Consider the following 20,017-nt stretch of genomic DNA (forward strand, 5'->3'; position numbering starts at 1 on the left):
CGCCTGTATCTTTGTAGTGACTGGGTGCATTGATGCACCATACAAAAAAGTGTAATGAATAACTTTACCTCAAAAGGGATATTGAGTGTCTGCTTTTCTTCTTTCTTAAAAAAAAAAAAAACGAATCTACCAATAGATGCCCTTCTTTGCGAGTCATTAGAAAACCTCGCTGGTCTTTGTGTTTGAAATGCATTGCTTGACTGAGGGACCTTACAGATAATTGTATGTGTGGGGTATCAAAAATCATATTAAACACTATTATTGCACACACAGTGAGACCATGCAACTTATGAAGCAAATGTTTACTCCTGAACTTATGGCTTGTCAACAAAAGGGGTCCAATACTTATTTACTCAGCTTATTTCAGCTTTTCATTTTGTCATTAAATTTGTACACATTTCAACAACCAAAAAATTCCACTTTGACATTATGGGGTGTAAGGGGGGAAAAAAACATCTCAATTTAAATAACTTTAAAAATGCAGGCTGTAACACAACAAAATGTGGAAAAAGTCAAGGGGTATTAATACTTTCAGAAGGGATCAGTTTCCTTCATTTCTCAAAAAGACATCATAGCTTTCATTTGACACCGAATTTGACATGCTCATATGAACTTCACATGTTGTTACAATGGAAATGGAAATCACCAACGGCTACATCAGATTTATCAAAGAGAAACTGATGCGTGTAGCTTTCTCTAGCACACAACTGACACATAAACACCATTTCGTGTTTGCAAACGACGGCCATGAAGAACAAAAATGGTTGCAGAACAAACGGGAGTTCGCAAAGAGAAGAGAAAAAAAAGCCTGAATTTACATGTTGCTTATAAGCGCAGTTCACACTCCTTTTGGATTATAATTGGATTTTAAGGCTCGTATGAATTTCCTACTTAATATAATGTTCTGTTATCGTCCTCAATCAACTGCATTTTACTTGACCTGTAAAATGGCTCTTTGGCTAGCTTCTGCATCCAGCCTATGCCAATGAGCATTAACATTCTAGCTTACAACTTCTGCATCCAAAAATAGGTATTTTTCAAAGATCCCAACCAAATATAAATCTTAGCGACTGTTCAAGCAATAATCCAAACTACATTGTAACTGTATGACAAAAGCGTATTTATTTAGCTGGTACACAAGTGATATTTTAAATTTGAATTTACATTTTAACTTCTAATTACTACCACAAAGATGGACGCCAGTCCGCAAATTGAAACTTAAATGGTCCTGTCGATTCTTTTATCTATATTTCTATATATCTATATTCTATATATCTATATTTTATCTATATTTCTATAATCTCAATATGTTTCCTACAGAGGCTTGACAATATAACTTTTCAAAAGATATAGATATTCCCATTCAAGTCAGCATTATCTAATGTATGGACCTCCAACCATTGTTGTGGTACCATTAGATTGGTTGACAATTCAAACCAAATTCCCATTTTAGTAGATTTATCAGCCAAAACATTACACCCACCTTGTATTCAAAAGCATGTGTCTCAATCAATGGTGGGCACAACATAAAAACCTAAGATGATATGAAATAGGGTTGTGAACAAAACTATATGAGAGTATAGTGGGGAAAAAAATGAAAAAAAAATCTGAATTTACACGTTTAGTTTGAGGGAGTTTTATGAGAGGAATTGCTTACCATCTGTCAGACTGGGCCAGAGTAGCTTCTCAAAATGCTGACACTGGAGAGAAACGTCATTGCGTTTAGAATTGTTATTTGTTGCGCAATCGCGTGTTTAAAAACTGTTTTTATGGCCACGATTAAAAACAGAGATACTATTTTTATTTCTCAATCTTAACTGATAATTAAAGTGCGCCTCCCATTCGAGTGCGTAAGCTATAGACAACGGTAAGCAGAATCAGAGCATCACCCACTACTTTACAATGTGAGCTTGAGGCAGTATAAATGGTTTGAAACCTCAACGTTTTTCCTATACTTCAAATAATGAGGCGTGGTCTTACCTTGCTTAAAAAAGTAGCGAAAATCCATCCATAGCAACTTGGAGCCAAATATTTTATGAAGACTTCATCATGCCCATTAACCAGCATTTCTCTACTGTTCTATTGGTTTTCATGTCAACTTTATTTCGTTGTCCAGAAGCCAAAAACATAATCCTAGTCATATTATCAACCCATCCTAGTTGTTGCTATTAGATTCCCCCTCTTTCTAAGTTTCTAACAGAGATGTATCTGTCAGACATACAGTGCATTCGGAAAGTATTCAGACCCCTTGACTTTTTCCACATTCTGTTTCGTTACAGCTTTGTTCTAAAATGGATTAAATCGTTTTTTTCACCTCATCAATCGACACACAATACCCTATAATGACAAAGCAAAAACTGTTTTTTGGCACATTTCAGACCCTTTACTATAATGAATGACAAATGGATGAAATGGCCAATAATTGTGTACAATCAAATTTAAAATTAGGACTAACTGAATGACGAGGGTGAAGAGTTTGATTTCATTTAGAGCATCAATAGAGTTACGATGAGTTTGTGTTTATCAGCATTGGCGCTATTATATTAACAATTTGACAATTTGCCTCGCGGGTTGATACCGTTCTCTTTTATGTTTAACTTTGTACAAGCTGTTACAGGACTGTTTTAACTATATTTCTAATCAAATTTCTAATCAAATACCCAGTCAACCTGCACAGCCCGGCCCATCGAAACTACACCTAAACTACACCTAAACTCAGTCAACCTGCACATCCCGGCCCATCGAAACTACACCTAAACCCAGTCAACCTGCACAGCCCGGCCCATCGAAACTACACCTAAACCCAGTCAACCTGTACAGCCCGGCCCATCGAAACTACACCTAAACTCAGTCAACCTGCACGGCCCGGCCCATCGAAACTACACCTAAACTCAGTCAACCTGCACGGCCCGGCCCATCGAAACTACACCTAAACTCAGTCAACCTGCACAGCCCGGCCCATCGAAACTACACCTAAACCCAGTCAACCTGCACGGCCCGGCCCATTGAAACTACACCTAAACTCAGTCAACCTGCACGGCCCGGCCCATCGAAACTACACCTAAACTCAGTCAACCTGCAAGGCCCGGCCCATCGAAACTACACCTAAACTACACCTAAACTCAGTCAACCTGCACAGCCCGGCCCATCGAAACTACACCTAAACCCAGTCAACCTGCACAGCCCGGCCCATCGAAACTACACCTAAACCCAGTCAACCTGCACAGCCCGGCCCATCGAAACTACACCTAAACCCAGTCAACCTCCACAACCCGGCCCATCGAAACTACACCTAAACTCAGTCAACCTGCACGGCCCGGCCCATCGAAACTACACCTAAACCCAGTCAACCTGCACAGCCCGGCCCATCGAAACTACACCTAAACTCAGTCAACCTGCACGGCCCGGCCCATCGAAACTACACCTAAACTAATTTCACACATAAGAGTTAGCCTACAGACAAGGTTAAATTGACAATCTGATGAGTGACAATGTTAGGCCTATCATCTTGTAATTTACAGATGCAGGGAAAGGATCATCAACTTAATCCTCCTTCAGATTCACGTGCAGGTAAAACATGAATTTCTATTTCTAGTATCAGACTATTCTGCAGTTTCTATCACACTCAAAATTCAAGAGGTGCAGCACTATTTTCAAATTTCACTTTTTCCCCCAAAAAATATTTCTGTTGTCCATGCATTCAGCACAAGACCAGTCACGCGCCAGCATTACTCCGGCTACTAAGCAACAAAAATATATATATATATTACAATAATAAATAAAATAATAAATAATAAATTAACAAATACAAATAAATAGTAACATAATCAAATGTCATTCATCTGGGTGAAGAGGATGACTTTACTTAGAACAATAGTGCACGATGAATGACGATGAAAAATGGTGGGTATTGTGGAAAGTCTAGTTATTTTATTATGAAAGGCTGGGAATGGCATATAAATTCCCCTCAGAGTCAAATCAGACATTGAATACAACATACTATGTGTGTAGTTCACAATGTACAGTGCCAAAAACAAACGAATGGACGCGCTGACAGCATTGCAATTGCTGCAGAATTTAGATGAGTTGGGAGTCGGATGGAGGATCGAATATCGAGCTTTAAAATCGACGTTGCTGATGAAGAGTCTTCATTCCGGTTCTAAAATGTCGACTTCAAGCCTCCCCCCTCCTGATTGCCTGAGCCTCGACGCGGAAAAACCAGAACACAGCCAACTGAGACGGTGCTCCCAACTGCCTCGGTGAGACAGGAGTCTGGGAGGGATGGCACAGTTTGGGTAGAAATTAATGATGAGTTAATGTGACATGTAGATGTTACAACATATCAGAGATTGTACTGTTCCTCACAACAGGAAGTGAAACAGTACATGTCTATGGATAAACTCAAAACAGTTATAGGGCCTCCCAGGTGGCGCAGTGGTCTAGGGCACTGCATCACAGCGCCAGCTGTGCCACCAGAAACTCTGGTGGTCCGTGGGGTGACGCACAATTGGCCCAGCGTCGTCCGGGTTAGGGAGGGTTTGGCCGGTAGGGATATCCTTGTCTCATCGCGTACACCAGCGACTCCTGTGGCGGGCCGGGCGCAGTGTGCGCTAACCAAGGTCGCCAGGTGCACGGTGTTTCCTCCGACACATTGGTGCGGCTGGTTTCCGGGTTGGATGCGCGCTGTGTTAAAGAAGCAGTGCGGTTTGGTTGGGTTGTGTATCAGAGGACGCATGACTTTCGACCTTCGTCTCCCCCGAGCCCGTACGGGAGTTGTAGCGATGAGACAAGACAGTAACTACTAACAATTGGATACCATGAAATTGGGGAGAAAAAGTGGGTAATTTTTTTAAATATTTTTTTTTATTAATAAAAAAAAAAAAATGTTAAAACAGTTATTGCACTCTTGTATGTCCGTGGGGATGTGGAGTAGGGCTGTGACGAAATTTCAGCCGGTGATATCAAGCAAATAACAGGTCGGTCTCAAGGTAATTGACCGGGAATTAACATAAAACACATTTAGCATCTTCTGGCTTCCACACATTTTATAAAAGTCTAATAAATCCATGTAATATATATCCTACACCTTCACAATAAATCCATGTAATATATCCTACACCTCCACAATAAATCCATGTAATATATCCTACACCTCCACAATAAATCCATGTAATATATTCTACACCATCACAATAAATCCATGATTTATTTTAGACAGGTCTAAAGAAGCATGATACGAAGAAAATGTTGTTAATTTCAGAAGAACGTACTCTGACTTGTCCTCATGTTAGGTCCTGATCTGACTATGCCATATGGCTGTGGGCTACACTAGTTCATCTAGCAGACAAGATTTGCTTAGAATTCAGTGTCATTATTTTATAGTATGAAGAACACAATTGAAGAAAACTGAATAATATAGAAAGGATATTTTCTCCAAACGATTCGAGGGAGTGCGCACAAGTGGCTATTCTGTGTTGAGCTGTTAATAAAGAAACTGGTCCGCCTATATGCTTCATTTAGAGTTATTAATGTAACTTTAGCGTCTACAAACGTTGGGCTATACGTTTAGATTTTGTTTATACATTGTAAGGCTGGATGATGCGACCCTAATGATGATTTGAAAAATGGTTGCTTTAAAGGGCAGGACCTGCAGACTGCTCAGTCTCTCATTTCACAATTTGAGATAGCCCTACTAATGCCTCGAATATCCCAGCAGCATCCCCGTTGTGGCCATAATGCACATAAATCCATGCCTTTTGTTGCCCTTCTCCCTAAATGCTGCCCAAGCACCTTATCCAATTCCCGAGGTGCTTATCGGAAGATATTGGAAGAATTGTCCACATTTACTTTTCTTCAGCCAACAAACAGCAAAAGCACTAGCCTATGTCAATCTACTATTCCCCCATGGTACAAAAGTTGACCTATTCTATTCTGTGGGAGAAATAAATATTCCAAAACAGTCTGGGACAGTTGTGGGATGTGATAGATCCCAAATTAATACAACCACTAGCATCAAAAAAACTTTTTTTTACGATATGTGGCTGACGCAACAGTCCATGTGTTTAACTTAAAATGCTGATAAACTATTGGGCTATTTCTTCACATAATAAGCGCAGCAATGCGCACACTGCAGTAGTTCCATTAGCGGGAAAACACCATTATCAACAGTGACCACAAATGTGATTATGCATGTAATGCTTTTATTATAAAAAGGTGCATTTTTATGGTGAAAATGATCTTCTCCAAACTCCAAAATGTTTGCCAGTTAGGCTCTACACCCGTTGTAAAGAGGATTAATGTGCTTCATTTTAAGAAGTTATTTGGCCACTTTAGTTGTGATACAAACCTTAACAAAACACATGGGCTAGGCTACAAGAGGTGTGCGACTATGATTCTAAAAAGTCACAAAAAAAGGTATTGTTTCTTGCCGTGGTAATATATAATTCACACTGATAGGCTAATATTGTCACCCATCAGACTATTCTTGATTTAATCTTGTCTTTACATATTCTAAATAATATATTTGTGAAGTTCATTTTGATTTCTAACGGATAATCATCATAATTGTCATGGACCTGTCTCGAAACAGGGGCAGGGGGACGCTTTTCCTGTGGTTCATTTTCATGCCAGCCAGGTAGACTATACTCCTGTTGTAAAGATAAGCAACGTGCTTAATATTTGCATAATGTTAGGAAAGTGCAGAAATAAATATAGTAGGCCTAGCCTATAGAAAGCTGATGGGATCATCCTCTTTTTATTAGAGGCCATTTTCTGTTTTCCCTCGCAATTGCATAGCTTATAAAAATGTTGCGCAAAATGAGCTCATGGGCTCTCATTAAGTGTTTCATTTGATTTTTCAAATACATTTGCATTGATGTCAGAGTGATTAGAAGGACAATAGAGTGCTGAGTACCAGGCAGTTAGCAAGTTTGGTCGGCTACTAATGACCATCAGCAGCATCAGAGCTTGGAGAAGACTAATGACCGTGACTAAACGGTCACGTGGAATTTGACTGCCTCCATGTCTCGTGACCGCCTGGGTGGGGGTAATACAGTCAGCGTAACAGTCCTAATGTGGAGTCATTCTGGTCTGATAGATATGGGGTGGACTTTTCAGAGAGACCATGACATGCAACCACTTCAGAGACCATGACACGCAACCACTTCAGAGACCATGACACGCAACCACTTCAGAGACCATGACACGCAACCACTTCAGAGAGACCATGACACGCAACCACTTCAGAGAGACCATGACACGCAACCACTTCAGAGAGACCATGACACGCAACCACTTCAGAGACCATGACACGCAACCACTTCAGAGAGACCATGACACGCAACCACTTCAGAGAGACCATGACACGCAACCACTTCAGAGAGACCATGACACGCAACCACTTCAGAGACCATGACACGCAACCACTTCAGAGAGACCATGACACGCAACCACTTTAGAGACCATGCCACGCAACGCAACCACTTCAGAGACCATGACAAGCAACCACTTCAGAGAGACCATGCCACACAACGCAACCACTTCAGAGAGACCATGACACGCAACCACTTCAGAGAGACCATGCCATGCAACCGCTTCAGAGACCATGACACGCAACCACTTCAGAGACCATGTCACGCAACCACTTCAGAGACCATGTCACGCAACGCAACCACTTCAGAGAGATCATGACAAGCAACCACTTCAGAGAGATTGTGCGACACTTGCGGCAGGTGCACACAAAACAAGGCCCGTGGAAACTGTGTGCAGTGCAACCTGATTTGTTTGTGGGGCTTTCTCACACAAAGCCCCGAAGCCGTGTGTGGACTGTGGACCCGAAGCATAAAGAGAAGAAGAGAGGCACGCGTAAGGGCAAAACACAATGTCCGATAAAGTCAACAAAATACTATTTGTATATATAGTGGGTAAAGAGAGAGCCTTCTCTTTAATACACAGGTGCTGTACCTTGAAGTTAATCTTGCATTTTACTGGTGAAAAGTAGGCTACACCAGAGAAAAGTACTGGTGAAAAGTAGGCTACACTGAGAAAAGTACTGGTGAAAAGTAGGCTACACAGAGGAAAGTACTGGTGAAAAGTAGGCTACACAGAGGAAAGTAGGCTACACAGCGGAAAGTACTGGTGAAAAGTAGGCTACACTGAGAAAAGTACTGGTGAAAAGTAGGCTACACAGAGGAAAGTACTGGTGAAAAGTAGGCTACACAGAGGAAAGTACTGGTGAAAAGTAGGCTACACTGAGAAAAGTACTGGTGAAAAGTAGGCTACACTGAGAAAAGTACTGGTGAAAAGTAGGCTACACAGAGAAAAGTATTGGTGAAAAGTAGGCTACACAGAGAAAAGTATTGGTGAAAAGTAGGCTACACAGAGAAAAGTACTGGTGAAAAGTAGGCTACACTGAGAAAAGTATTAGGTGAAAAGTATTGGTGAAAAGGCTACACAGAAAAAGTATTTGTGAAAAGTAGGCTACACAGAGAAAGTACTGGTGAAAAGTAGGCTACACTGAGAAAAGTAGGCTACACAGAGGAAAGTAGGCTACACAGAGGAAAGTAGGCTACACAGAGGAAAGTACTGGTGAAAAGTAGGCTACACTGAGGAAAGTACTGGTGAAAAGTAGGCTACACTGAGAAAAGTACTGGTGAAAAGTAGGCTACACAGAGGAAAGTACTGGTGAAAAGTAGGCTACACAGAGGAAAGTAGGCTACACAGAGGAAAGTATTGGTGAAAAGTAGGCTACACAGAGAAAAGTACTGGTGAAAAGTAGGCTACACTGAGAAAAGTATTGGTGAAAAGTAGGCTACACAGAGAAAAGTATTGGTGAAAAGTAGGCTACACAGAGAAAAGTACTGGTGAAAAGTAGGCTACACTGAGAAAAGTAGGCTACACAGAGGAAAGTAGGCTACACAGAGGAAAGTAGGCTACACAGAGGAAAGTACTGGTGAAAAGTAGGCTACACTGAGGAAAGTACTGGTGAAAAGTAGGCTACACAGAGGAAAGTACTGGTGAAAAGTAGGCTACACAGAGGAAAGTAGGCTACACAGAGGAGGAAAGTAGGCTACACAGAGGAAAGTACTGGTGAAAAGTAGGCTACACAGAGGAAAGTAGGCTACACAGAGGAAAGTAGGCTACACAGAGGAAAGTAGGCTACACAGAGGAAAGTAGGCTACACAGAGGAAAGTAGGCTACACAGAGGAAAGTACTGGTGAAAAGTAGGCTACACTGAGAAAAGTACTGGTGAAAAGTAGGCTACACAGAGGAAAGTACTGGTGAAAAGTAGGCTACACTGAGAAAAGTACTGGTGAAAAGTAGGCTACACTGAGAAAAGTACTGGTGAAAAGTAGGCTACACAGAGAAAAGTATTGGTGAAAAGTAGGCTACACAGAGAAAAGTATTGGTGAAAAGTAGGCTACACAGAGAAAAGTATTGGTGAAAAGTAGGCTACACAGAGAAAAGTACTGGTGAAAAGTAGGCTACACTGAGAAAAGTATTGGTGAAAAGTAGGCTACACAGAGAAAAGTATTGGTGAAAAGTAGGCTACACAGAGAAAAGTACTGGTGAAAAGTAGGCTACACTGAGAAAAGTAGGCTACACAGAGGAAAGTAGGCTACACAGAGGAAAGTAGGCTACACAGAGGAAAGTACTGGTGAAAAGTAGGCTACACTGAGGAAAGTACTGGTGAAAAGTAGGCTACACTGAGAAAAGTACTGGTGAAAAGTAGGCTACACAGAGGAAAGTACTGGTGAAAAGTAGGCTACACAGAGGAAAGTAGGCTACACAGAGGAAAGTATTGGTGAAAAGTAGGCTACACAGAGAAAAGTACTGGTGAAAAGTAGGCTACACTGAGAAAAGTATTGGTGAAAAGTAGGCTACACAGAGAAAAGTATTGGTGAAAAGTAGGCTACACAGAGAAAAGTACTGGTGAAAAGTAGGCTACACTGAGAAAAGTAGGCTACACAGAGGAAAGTAGGCTACACAGAGGAAAGTAGGCTACACAGAGGAAAGTACTGGTGAAAAGTAGGCTACACTGAGGAAAGTACTGGTGAAAAGTAGGCTACACAGAGGAAAGTACTGGTGAAAAGTAGGCTACACAGAGGAAAGTAGGCTACACAGAGGAGGAAAGTAGGCTACACAGAGGAAAGTACTGGTGAAAAGTAGGCTACACAGAGGAAAGTAGGCTACACAGAGGAAAGTAGGCTACACAGAGGAAAGTAGGCTACACAGAGGAAAGTAGGCTACACAGAGGAAAGTAGGCTACACAGAGGAAAGTAGGCTACACAGAGGAAAGTAGGCTACACAGAGGAAAGTACTGGTGAAAAGTAGGCTACACAGAGGAAAGTACTGGTGAAAAGTAGGCTACACAGAGGAAAGTACTGGTGAAAAGTAGGCTACACAGAGGAAAGTACTGGTGAAAAGTAGGCTACACAGAGGAAAGTACTGGTGAAAAGTAGGCTACACAGAGGAAAGTACTGGTGAAAAGTAGGCTACACAGAGGAAAGTACTGGTGAAAAGTAGCTATACATTTTTCTGCGTGAAAAACTGAGAATGCTGTGTTAACAATAATTGTGTGATGGTGGGAATGCAGGGTTGTGTTCTAAACGAAACAACTACAAGTGTGTTTGCTCTAGTTCCTCTTCTTTGAGTCATACAAGTGCAGTGAAATTGCATAGGAACTGTGCACTCTGGAGAGGTGTGGCCACTTGGAGACACCAGTTAGTCCTCTCACTCAAACCCTTGTCGTTTGTTGGTCTTATGTTGCACCTACCCCACATTTTCCAGGAATATTCTCAACATGTTACTGAATGTATCCAGAGTATTTTCAGATTTCATTCATCAACAAAAATGTGGCAAAAAGCACAGTACATTTAAAATGCACATTAAAAAAAAAAATCAACATTGTAATGTTTGTTTGGGTTCAGTCTTGTGTCAGGTGAACTGTCAGTCTAATAATTGGTTCAACTTACCCCACTGCCATTGGCTCAACAACTTACCCCACTGCCATTGGCTCAACAACGTTACCCCACTGCCATTGGCTCAACAACTTACCCCACTGCCATTGGCTCAACTTACCCCACTGCCATTGGCTCAACTTACCCCACTGCCATTGGCTCAACTTACCCCACTTCCATTGGCTCAACTTACCCCACTGCCATTGGCTCAACTTACCCCACTGCCATTGGCTCAACTTACCCCACTGCCATTGGCTCAACTTACCCCACTGCCATTGGCTCAACTTACCCCACTGCCATTGGCTCAACTTACCCCACTGCCATTGGCTCAACTTACCCCATTGCCATTGGCTCAACTTACCCCACTGCCATTGGCTCAACTTACCCCACTGCCATTGGCTCAACTTACCCCACTGCCATTGGCTCAACTTACCCCATTGCCATTGGCTCAACCTACCCCAAGGCAAACATTTTCACTATATTAACCAAAAAGACACATGGACGCTCTTTCATCCTAGGTTTAGGACCTCGTATTGACGCGAATCTACTTTGGTTTAGATACAAGCATCATGAAACCTCGAACACCATTAATCTGACTTGGGTGAAAATCTGTCTCTTGGACCTAACTTAACGTTACAATCGGTAGCTAAGCTAGAAGCAGACATTCCTGATTTATCTACGATGATATGTTTATCTGACGATGATGCACGGTGCCTTCAGAAAGTATTCATACCCCCCCTTAACTTATTCCACATGTATGTACTACAGCCTTAATTCATGTCTCACCCATCTATACACACACAATACCCCATAGTGACCAAGTTAAAACATGTTTTAGACATTTTTGCTAATTTATTGAAAATGAAATACAGAAATCTCTCACACCCCTTTGTCAATACTTTGTAGAAGCACCTTTGGTGGCAATAACAGCTTTGAGTCATCTTGGGTATTATGTCTGGGGCGGCGGGTAAGCCTAGTGGTTAGAGCGTTGGGCCAGTAAACGAAAGGTTGCTGGATCGAATCCCCTGAGCTTACAAGGTAAAAATCTGTTGTTCTATCCCTGAACAAAGGCAGTTAACCCCACTGTTCCCCGGTAGGCCGTCATTGTAAATAAGAATCTGTCCTTAATTGACTTGTCTAGTTAAATAAAAAGAGTAAAACATGACTGTGTCAGCTGTGCACAGCTGGATTTGGGAATTTCGGACCCATTCTTCCAGGCATATTTATCTCCAGCTCTGTTAAGTTAGATGGCTGAACAGCAACCTTCAAAGTCTTTCCACAGATTTTCAATGGGATATAAGTCTGAGCTTTGGCTGGGCCACTCAAGGACTTTCCCATTCTTGTTCTGAAGACATTCCAGCATTGCTTTGGCTGTATGCTTGGTGTCATTGTACCGTCGGAAGTGTAAGGTCGTTTGCTCTCTGAAGCAGGTTCTGATCAAGGATTTGCCTGTATTTGGCTCCATTCATTGTTCCCCCTCTATCCTTACCAGTCTCCCAGTCCCTGCCGCTGAAAAGCATCCCCATAGCATGATGCTGACACCACCATGCTTCACCGTAGGGATGGTGACACCATGCTTTTACGGTAGGGATGGTGTTAGACAGGTCATGAGCTGTGCCTGGTTTTCTCCAGATAGCACTTTGCAGTCAGGCCAAAGAGTTCATTTTTGTCTCCTCAGAATCTTTTGCCTGATGTATTTCACGTGCCTTTTTTTGCCTTCTCTAGGGCGTGCGGCCATGTGCCTTTTTCTCAGGAGTGGCTTCCGTCTGGGCCACCCTCCCATAAATCCCAGAACACTGAAGTGCCTGAGAGACTGTTGTCCTTCTGGCAGGTTGTCCCATCTTAGCCAAGGAACTCTGTAGTTCTGTCAGAGTGGTCAGTGGTAGTTCTGACCAAGGTCCTTCTTTCTCGGTTGCTAAGTTTGGTCGGGACAGCCAGCTCTAGGCAGTCTGGGTAGTTCCATATATCTTTCATTTCATAATGTTGGAGGCCAGTGTACTCTTTCAACATTCTAGAACTCATTCAACATTCTAGAACTCATTCAACATTCTAGAACTAGTTTTATTACCCATCCCCAGTTACCTGCCTCATTAACAATTCTATCTAAGAACTCTACAGACCTTGGACTTCATGCTATAGTTTCTGCTCTGACATGAACTGTCAATTGTGGGACCTTATATAGACGAGTGTGTTTCTTTTTAAATCATGTCCAAACAATTGAATTGGGTCACAGGTGAAACTCAAGTTGTAGGGACATCTCAAGGATGATCAAAGGAAATTGGATACACCTGTGTTTAATTTGTAGTGCCATTGCAATGGGGGGGGGTGACTACTTATGTAAATTAGATATTTCTGTATTTCCTTTTCAATAAATAACATCACTGTCATTGTGGGGTATTGTGTGTAGGTGGGTGTGAAGTGGTTTTGTTTTTTAAAATTCAGGTTGTAACAACAAAATGTGGAATAAGTCAAGGGGTATGAATACTTTCTGAAGGTACTGTCTGTTATCGATGATGTATGTTAGCTATGATGATGATGCAGGGCTCGACATTAACTCAGATTGTTCTCTTAACCGGGACAAGTAAACATTTTTTATATATATATATATAATAAATAAAAAATATAAAATAATTACTCCAATCACAATTGGATCAGACAGGCCAACTTTTGTATACATTTTTGTACATAAAATAAAAAAAGCTGACGTGCATTTTGGCTACAGCTTCATGTCCAAACCGATGTTGACATGAGGGAGGCGCCATAAAAATGGAGCCAAACTTGAATTAAACTGAACTACGTCAATATAGGCTAAACGCCAGTCATGTTTGACAAATATAATGAAGGGTAATTAACGTTTAACGTCTAAAGGCTCGATTCGTTCAGAATGTGACGGACACTGCCTGTTGTACACCCCACCCACCTTCAATCAGAGAGGAGGCTGTCAGCATTTTTAAAACTATTTAACCATAAACATAATTGTTTCAAACTTGGTCATTTTGTAATTTTTTTAAAGCATGTCTTGCCTTGATTCAAAGTAACCTACCCTAGCCAACCATAGCCAACCCTAGCCAAGCCAACCATAGCCAACCCTAGCCAACCCTAGCCTAGCCAACCATAGCCAACCCTAGCCTAGCCAACCCTAGCCTAGCCAACCATAGCCAACCCTAGCCAAGCCAACCATAGCCAACCCTACCCTAGCCAACCCTAGCCAACCCTAGCCTAGCCAACCCTAGCCAACCCTAGCCTAGCCAACCCTAGCCTAGCATAGCCAATCCCTAGCCTAGCATAGCCATCCCTAGCCTAGCATAGCCAACCCTAGCCTAGCATAGCCAACCCTAGCCTAGCATAGCCAACCCTAGCCTAGCATAGCCAACCCTAGTCTAGCCAACCCTTGCTAAAATACAACAATAGTAATGTTGAGGGAATTATTTTATAAACACTTAATTCCATTGAAACCATGTTGCCTATTGTTCTATTGGTTTTCAAATCAATGTTATTTTATTGTCCAGCAGCCAAATGCATAATCCTAGTCTCCCGCCACAAGGAGACACTAGAGCGCGATGAGCAAAGTAAAGGCTCCTGGCTACACCTTCCCCTAACCTAGACGACGCTGGGCCAATTGTGCGCCACCCTATGGGACTCCTGGTGACGGCCGGTTGTGACACAGCCTGGGATCGAACCCAGGTCTGTAGTGACGCCTCAAGCACTGCAGTAGAAATCCCGAGTATTGACAATTCAAATAGATATTTTAATCTATGTCATACGAAACAGCTTGGCGGTGCACTTTTGAGAACAGCGTTTTCCCGCTAATTGCATTTTGGAACATTTTCCTACAGCTATGTGCGCATTATATTGAGGGGAGGGTTGAAAAAATATAGAGCACTGCAGAAGCTTGCCAGGTGTGTCACCATGAACAATGGCATGCATCACCACCTTGGCTAAACTCAGATTCACCTTTGGGGGTTTGCAGTTCAGGGGACAGTGTACGTGAGTTGAAGTAACATAGCAAATCAGAGTTTAGACAAATAATGCAAGTAATGCATTAAATCAAAACAACTACAAGCTAGTAAGCTGACCGGCATATAGCTAGCTAGCTACCCATAACCAGCGAGCTATCTGACCGGCATATAGCTAGCTAGCTACCCATAACCAGCGAGCTATCTGACCGGCATATAGCTAGCTAGCTACCCATAACCAGCGAGCTATCTGACCGGCATATAGCCAGCTAGCTACACACTGCCTCATTCATAGAAGCTAAATAAGGTTAGGGTTCCCACACGGCCATATTTCCATGTAACAGCGCTTGTTTAAAGAAAAGGGACGGAAGACAAATCGACTACCTGTGCTAAATTATACATCTGTGTCTCCTAATACTTGTGTGCGTTAAAACTGTGTTAAAACAGCTTTCAGTACATGTATATTTTGATATGTAGTGACTGGAAACCAAGGCTTTCTGAAAGCTTCGGCTCTTTCACGAAAAACATGTTAATTTACTCGAAAGCTTCATTATCTGTTTATAAATGCACATTAGTGACATCTGCTGGTCAGCAATAAATATATATATTTTTTACCCCAGTGTTTTCTTCCAAACTCCGTGGCGCAGCGGTAAGTCATTGGCTTTAGTAGCCTATAATCAGTTGAAATACCAGGTTTGCATCATGCTTCCCCTTTATATACCTTCTAGTTTAGGCTACTATTTTTTCAAAAACAAAATCTATGGCATTATTTAGGCTGCTTAAGACAGAAGGGTATACTATACCAAATAAAACAAAATTATTTAAAACAGAAAATAAACCACACTTTGGGCACTAAATAGTATGTCTTCAAACTGGAATCGACCTCATACCCTCACGCTTTTCACTTGTTCCAATAATTCCATACTCTAACCTGATCGGTAGTTTAGCAGCTAAACTTTCTGTACAAAACTCTAACTATATTTGTAAGTAAGATGTTCAGTAGAGATCTGTTCAGGTGAAAGCACCTGAAACCACGACGAAGCATCTGACGTCACTGATGACGTAGATCAGATAAATCCATACAGGCATCAGCAGCTCACTGCTTCCTGATTTCGACGCAATGCCTCGGGAGGTCCGGTATCAAACTAACATCACTAGCCAGTGATATGAAAGTATAAAATGGCTTTATGTTTCTAGAACGTGCTTCTACACCTGCATTGCTTGCTATTTTTTTTTGGGGGGGTTTAGGCTTGGTTTCTGTATAAGCACTTTGAGACATCAGCTGATGTAAGAAGAGGCTTTATAAATACATTTGATTTGATTAGAACCACTTAAAAATATATATATAATAATCGATGTACGATTAGATGGGAGTACTTGGCTGCCAGGGCCAATTCGCCTCTAAACAGAACAGGTCCTTGGACTACAAAAGGAGTAACGTTAGGCTCCTTTAGTCTATTGGGCCATCCTATGTCATGGTTGGTAGCTACCTATAATCACACACACACGTATGGGTTGCAATTGTCAAGTTTTCCATAATTCAGACAGTGAGTCAGTGCAATGCTTATTCTTCTTCCGTCTTGTCTAATGTAAAAAAAATGGTTAGCTGATTGTCAACACAACATTAGCTTAGTTAGTTAGCTTGTTAAACCTCTAGTTAACTAGCTAGCTAGGTCTATTTTACGAACCTAGTATTTATTCACAACCACAATGCAGTCGTCGGGAAAGCAAGTGGTTGTATCAACAAAAACAAAAAAGCCAGATGGTTGTATTCAAATCTTTAAAAAACAAAATTGAAAAGTGTGGAGAAATGTTGGGTTCTTCTATTTTCCTCCCTCCCCCAATCTTTTCATAAAATAAATAAGAATGAATTGCGGATAGTTACCAAAAAAAGTGTACAACAAAAATGTGTCTAGCGGGTTAGCTAGAGCAAACCCACAAACCAGCATTTGATTTGATGATTCCGACCTAGCATTTAAGCTAGCTAGAGGTTAGGTTTTTATGAGCTATAACGTAGAAAATGTAAGTGAATATCGGTCGTCGAACTTACCAGTAAACGATATTGGAATAACTCCAGGCAAAATATAGAGAATAAATATGTAATAGTATCAATATATTATATATAATTTTTTTTATCCAAATAGAACCAATGATGCCATAATCCCAAAGTGGCTATAGATCCTGCTTCTTCTGCTGGTCGCCATCTTTAATCCTGCTTCCACATCCAAACACAACCTCCTCCGTCTCGACTCTTCCCAGCCAAACGCTGTGTATAAAACACTGGATGACTGACAGGGGGCGCTGAATTGACGCCACCGCTCAGCCATCTTGGCACTCCTCACTGGTATACAATATTTTGGATGCATTTATTTTCTACATTCGTTTTTTGACACGTTTATTATATCACAGACACCTTAATAATTCATACTACTAAATTATATTATGTGAGTTAAATGTTTAAAAAAATATATATATAAATATATATATATACAAAGTAGATAGTACTAATGTTAATGTCCACACTACAGTAACAAAATACTTAAGTACATGTAATTGTGTTCTTGAAATATTTAACTGAATTCTATTCATTCCTATGGAGGACTGCTCCTAATGGGGAGAGACAATATGGCCGCCTGGTAGCTTCAAAGTCTCATAATGGCCAATACATAGCAACAGCGAACAAGGGGTTTATTTTATATATATATATATATCATTGGTTCCAAAGTTAATTCTTCTTCAGTGGGGTTTAACACATTTGGCATCCAATGTTAATGATGGTGCATTACGGCCACCAACTGGACTGGAGTATAAATCCATTATACTTTGTGGTACAAAAATGGGAAAAGGAAAAGATTACCCTACAAAACCCACCACCACCACCACATTCCACAATTTTGAAGTACTTCTCTGCAGCTGCCACCACAATACCTATTTTCTGTGACTTACGTTCCATTCCACAGCTGATAACATGGCAATGAACCAGTGGAGGCTCCTCAGAGGAGGAAGGGGAGGACCATCCTCCTCAGTGAATTTCATAAAAATGTTAAAACATTTAAAAAAGTTTCCTTTTTAGGTAAAACTATACTAAATATATTAACTGTTTTGCAATGAAGTTCTACAGCAGTTTCTTAAACGGAAGCAAATAGAACGAAATGGGGATAAACATACCTGAATTTGTCCAATAGAAACTCTCGTTTGCAACTGTTGGACTAATTATTACACCCTAGATCGGCTAGGTGCAGACAAGAGTGTGCAAGGCGGTATTGAATGTGTCACTGTCTATTACCTTAACATTTTCTCTCGACCTGTGTGCACCTACGTTGTAAACTCTCACTCATAGGCTAGGTTCTAGCAACCTCATGATGGGTATAGGGATCATTTGAGTATCATGTAGTACCCTAAACTTATCGATGTTACATTGAACTGGGCGAATGGAATATGAATGACAGTCATCCAATATGCTGTAATAAAAATAAGGCCATGCTCACGGAAAAAACAATAATCCTCCCTCATCTTAAATAGTAGTGACCGACCACTGCAATGAACACTGTACTGGTAAAAGTCCTTCACCCATCTTCCTCCACTTTTTCTTCATTGCCTCAGCATATGACACCTACTGTACAACTCTGACCGTGGCAACCTCAACCTGCCTCTCTCGCACCAGACACATACCGGGGGTACTGCTTCTTTCACCAATACTACACATTCCTTTGTCCCATGTCCTCCTGCAACCAATTTGACCTATTTCCTCCTGCCTGGCAAAATCACAGCTATCCTGGTCAAATCCGAAGGCTAATACTCCCACCTGGTGGTTGAATTTGAGAAGACATACATTTGAGATGTGAGTCACTCCTAGTGTTGTGATTGTTGGCTTTCCCAGGCAGCATAGCAGCATAGAATAGGATAGTTTTTTTTGGGGGGGGGGGTTTGGACATTAATGTTTGTTTTAAAAACATGTCATCCACATTGAGTGGATTAGTAGATTATATACAGAATATCGATCTTGCAACATTTCGGTTACTAGTCCAACGCTCTACCCACTAGGCTACCTGCCACCCCTACTTTGACCATAATAGTGACCAGCCCTATAAATAGCAGCATCATTGGCTAAATCAAATGAAAGAACAAAAAAAAAGCCCCAGTAGGAAATGGGTTAGATCAGATTACACCAGTATTTGTCATCATCACGTACATCAGTTGTGTAACATCCAGATGTGACAACAGAAAAAGACCACTGAATCATTGCTAGAACTTTCCTTAGCTATGCCATTGTATCTACGAAGGATCCTCTATTTCCAAGGATATAGTCAGGGATAAAGCACATAGCCTGACAACTTTAATTTATTTGTTTTTATTTCTCTTTTATTTAAAGGGTGGCAGGGTAGCATAGTGGTTACAGGGTTGGACTAGTAACTGAAAGGTTGCTGGATCGAATCCCTGAACTGACAAGGTAAAAAAAAAAAAATGTTCTCCCCCTGAACAAGGCAGTTAACCCACTGTTCCCCAGTAGGCTGTCATTGTAAAATATGAATTTGTTCTTAACTGACTGGCCTAGTTAAAAAAAAGTCAGCTCTCTGGTGAATTTCCTTTTGAGGGCTAGAGCCTGTTGGATCGGATGGGGAAGTCTATGGCCATTCCCCCCAGAAATGTCCGGGAACTTGCAGATGCCTTGGTGGAAGAGTGGGGTAACATCTCACAGCAAGAACTGGCAAATCTGGTGCAGTCCACGAGGAGGAGATGCACTGCAGTACTTAATGCAGCTGGTGACGACACCAGATACTGACTGTTACTTTTGATTTTGACCCCCCCATTTGTTCAGGGACACATTATTCAATTTCTGTTAGTCACATGTCTATGAAACTTGTTCAGATTATGTCTCAGTTGTTGAATCTTGTTATGTTCATACAAATATTTACATGTTAAGATTGCTGAAAATAAATGCAGTTGACAGTGAGAGGACTGAATTTTGCTGAATTTATAAATCTATATAATCCATTCTCTGAAGTTGCTCGTTCTCATATTTCTTTTTTTGCTGGGGGTTTATGCGTGTATTGTTTTTTAAAATTTGTATTATTGCTAGGCATCACTGCACTTTTGGAGCTA

The 20,017-nt window shown here is 41.2% G+C and overlaps 1 protein-coding gene across 1 annotated transcript in view; it reads right to left on the reverse strand.

Annotated features, from left to right (window-relative positions):
* wdfy3 (WD repeat and FYVE domain containing 3) overlaps nucleotides 1-17,082 on the reverse strand; it is a 252,100-nt gene extending 235,018 nt beyond the window's left edge. Inside the window, 1 exon segment of the mRNA XM_065026907.1 lies at nucleotides 16,965-17,082. The gene's annotated coding sequence lies outside the window, so the exon portion shown is untranslated.
* Nucleotides 17,083-20,017: the final 2,935 nt, after the last annotated feature.

The sequence above is a fragment of the Oncorhynchus nerka genome, linkage group LG13, assembly GCF_034236695.1.
Source record: "Oncorhynchus nerka isolate Pitt River linkage group LG13, Oner_Uvic_2.0, whole genome shotgun sequence".
NCBI lineage: Eukaryota > Metazoa > Chordata > Actinopteri > Salmoniformes > Salmonidae > Oncorhynchus > Oncorhynchus nerka.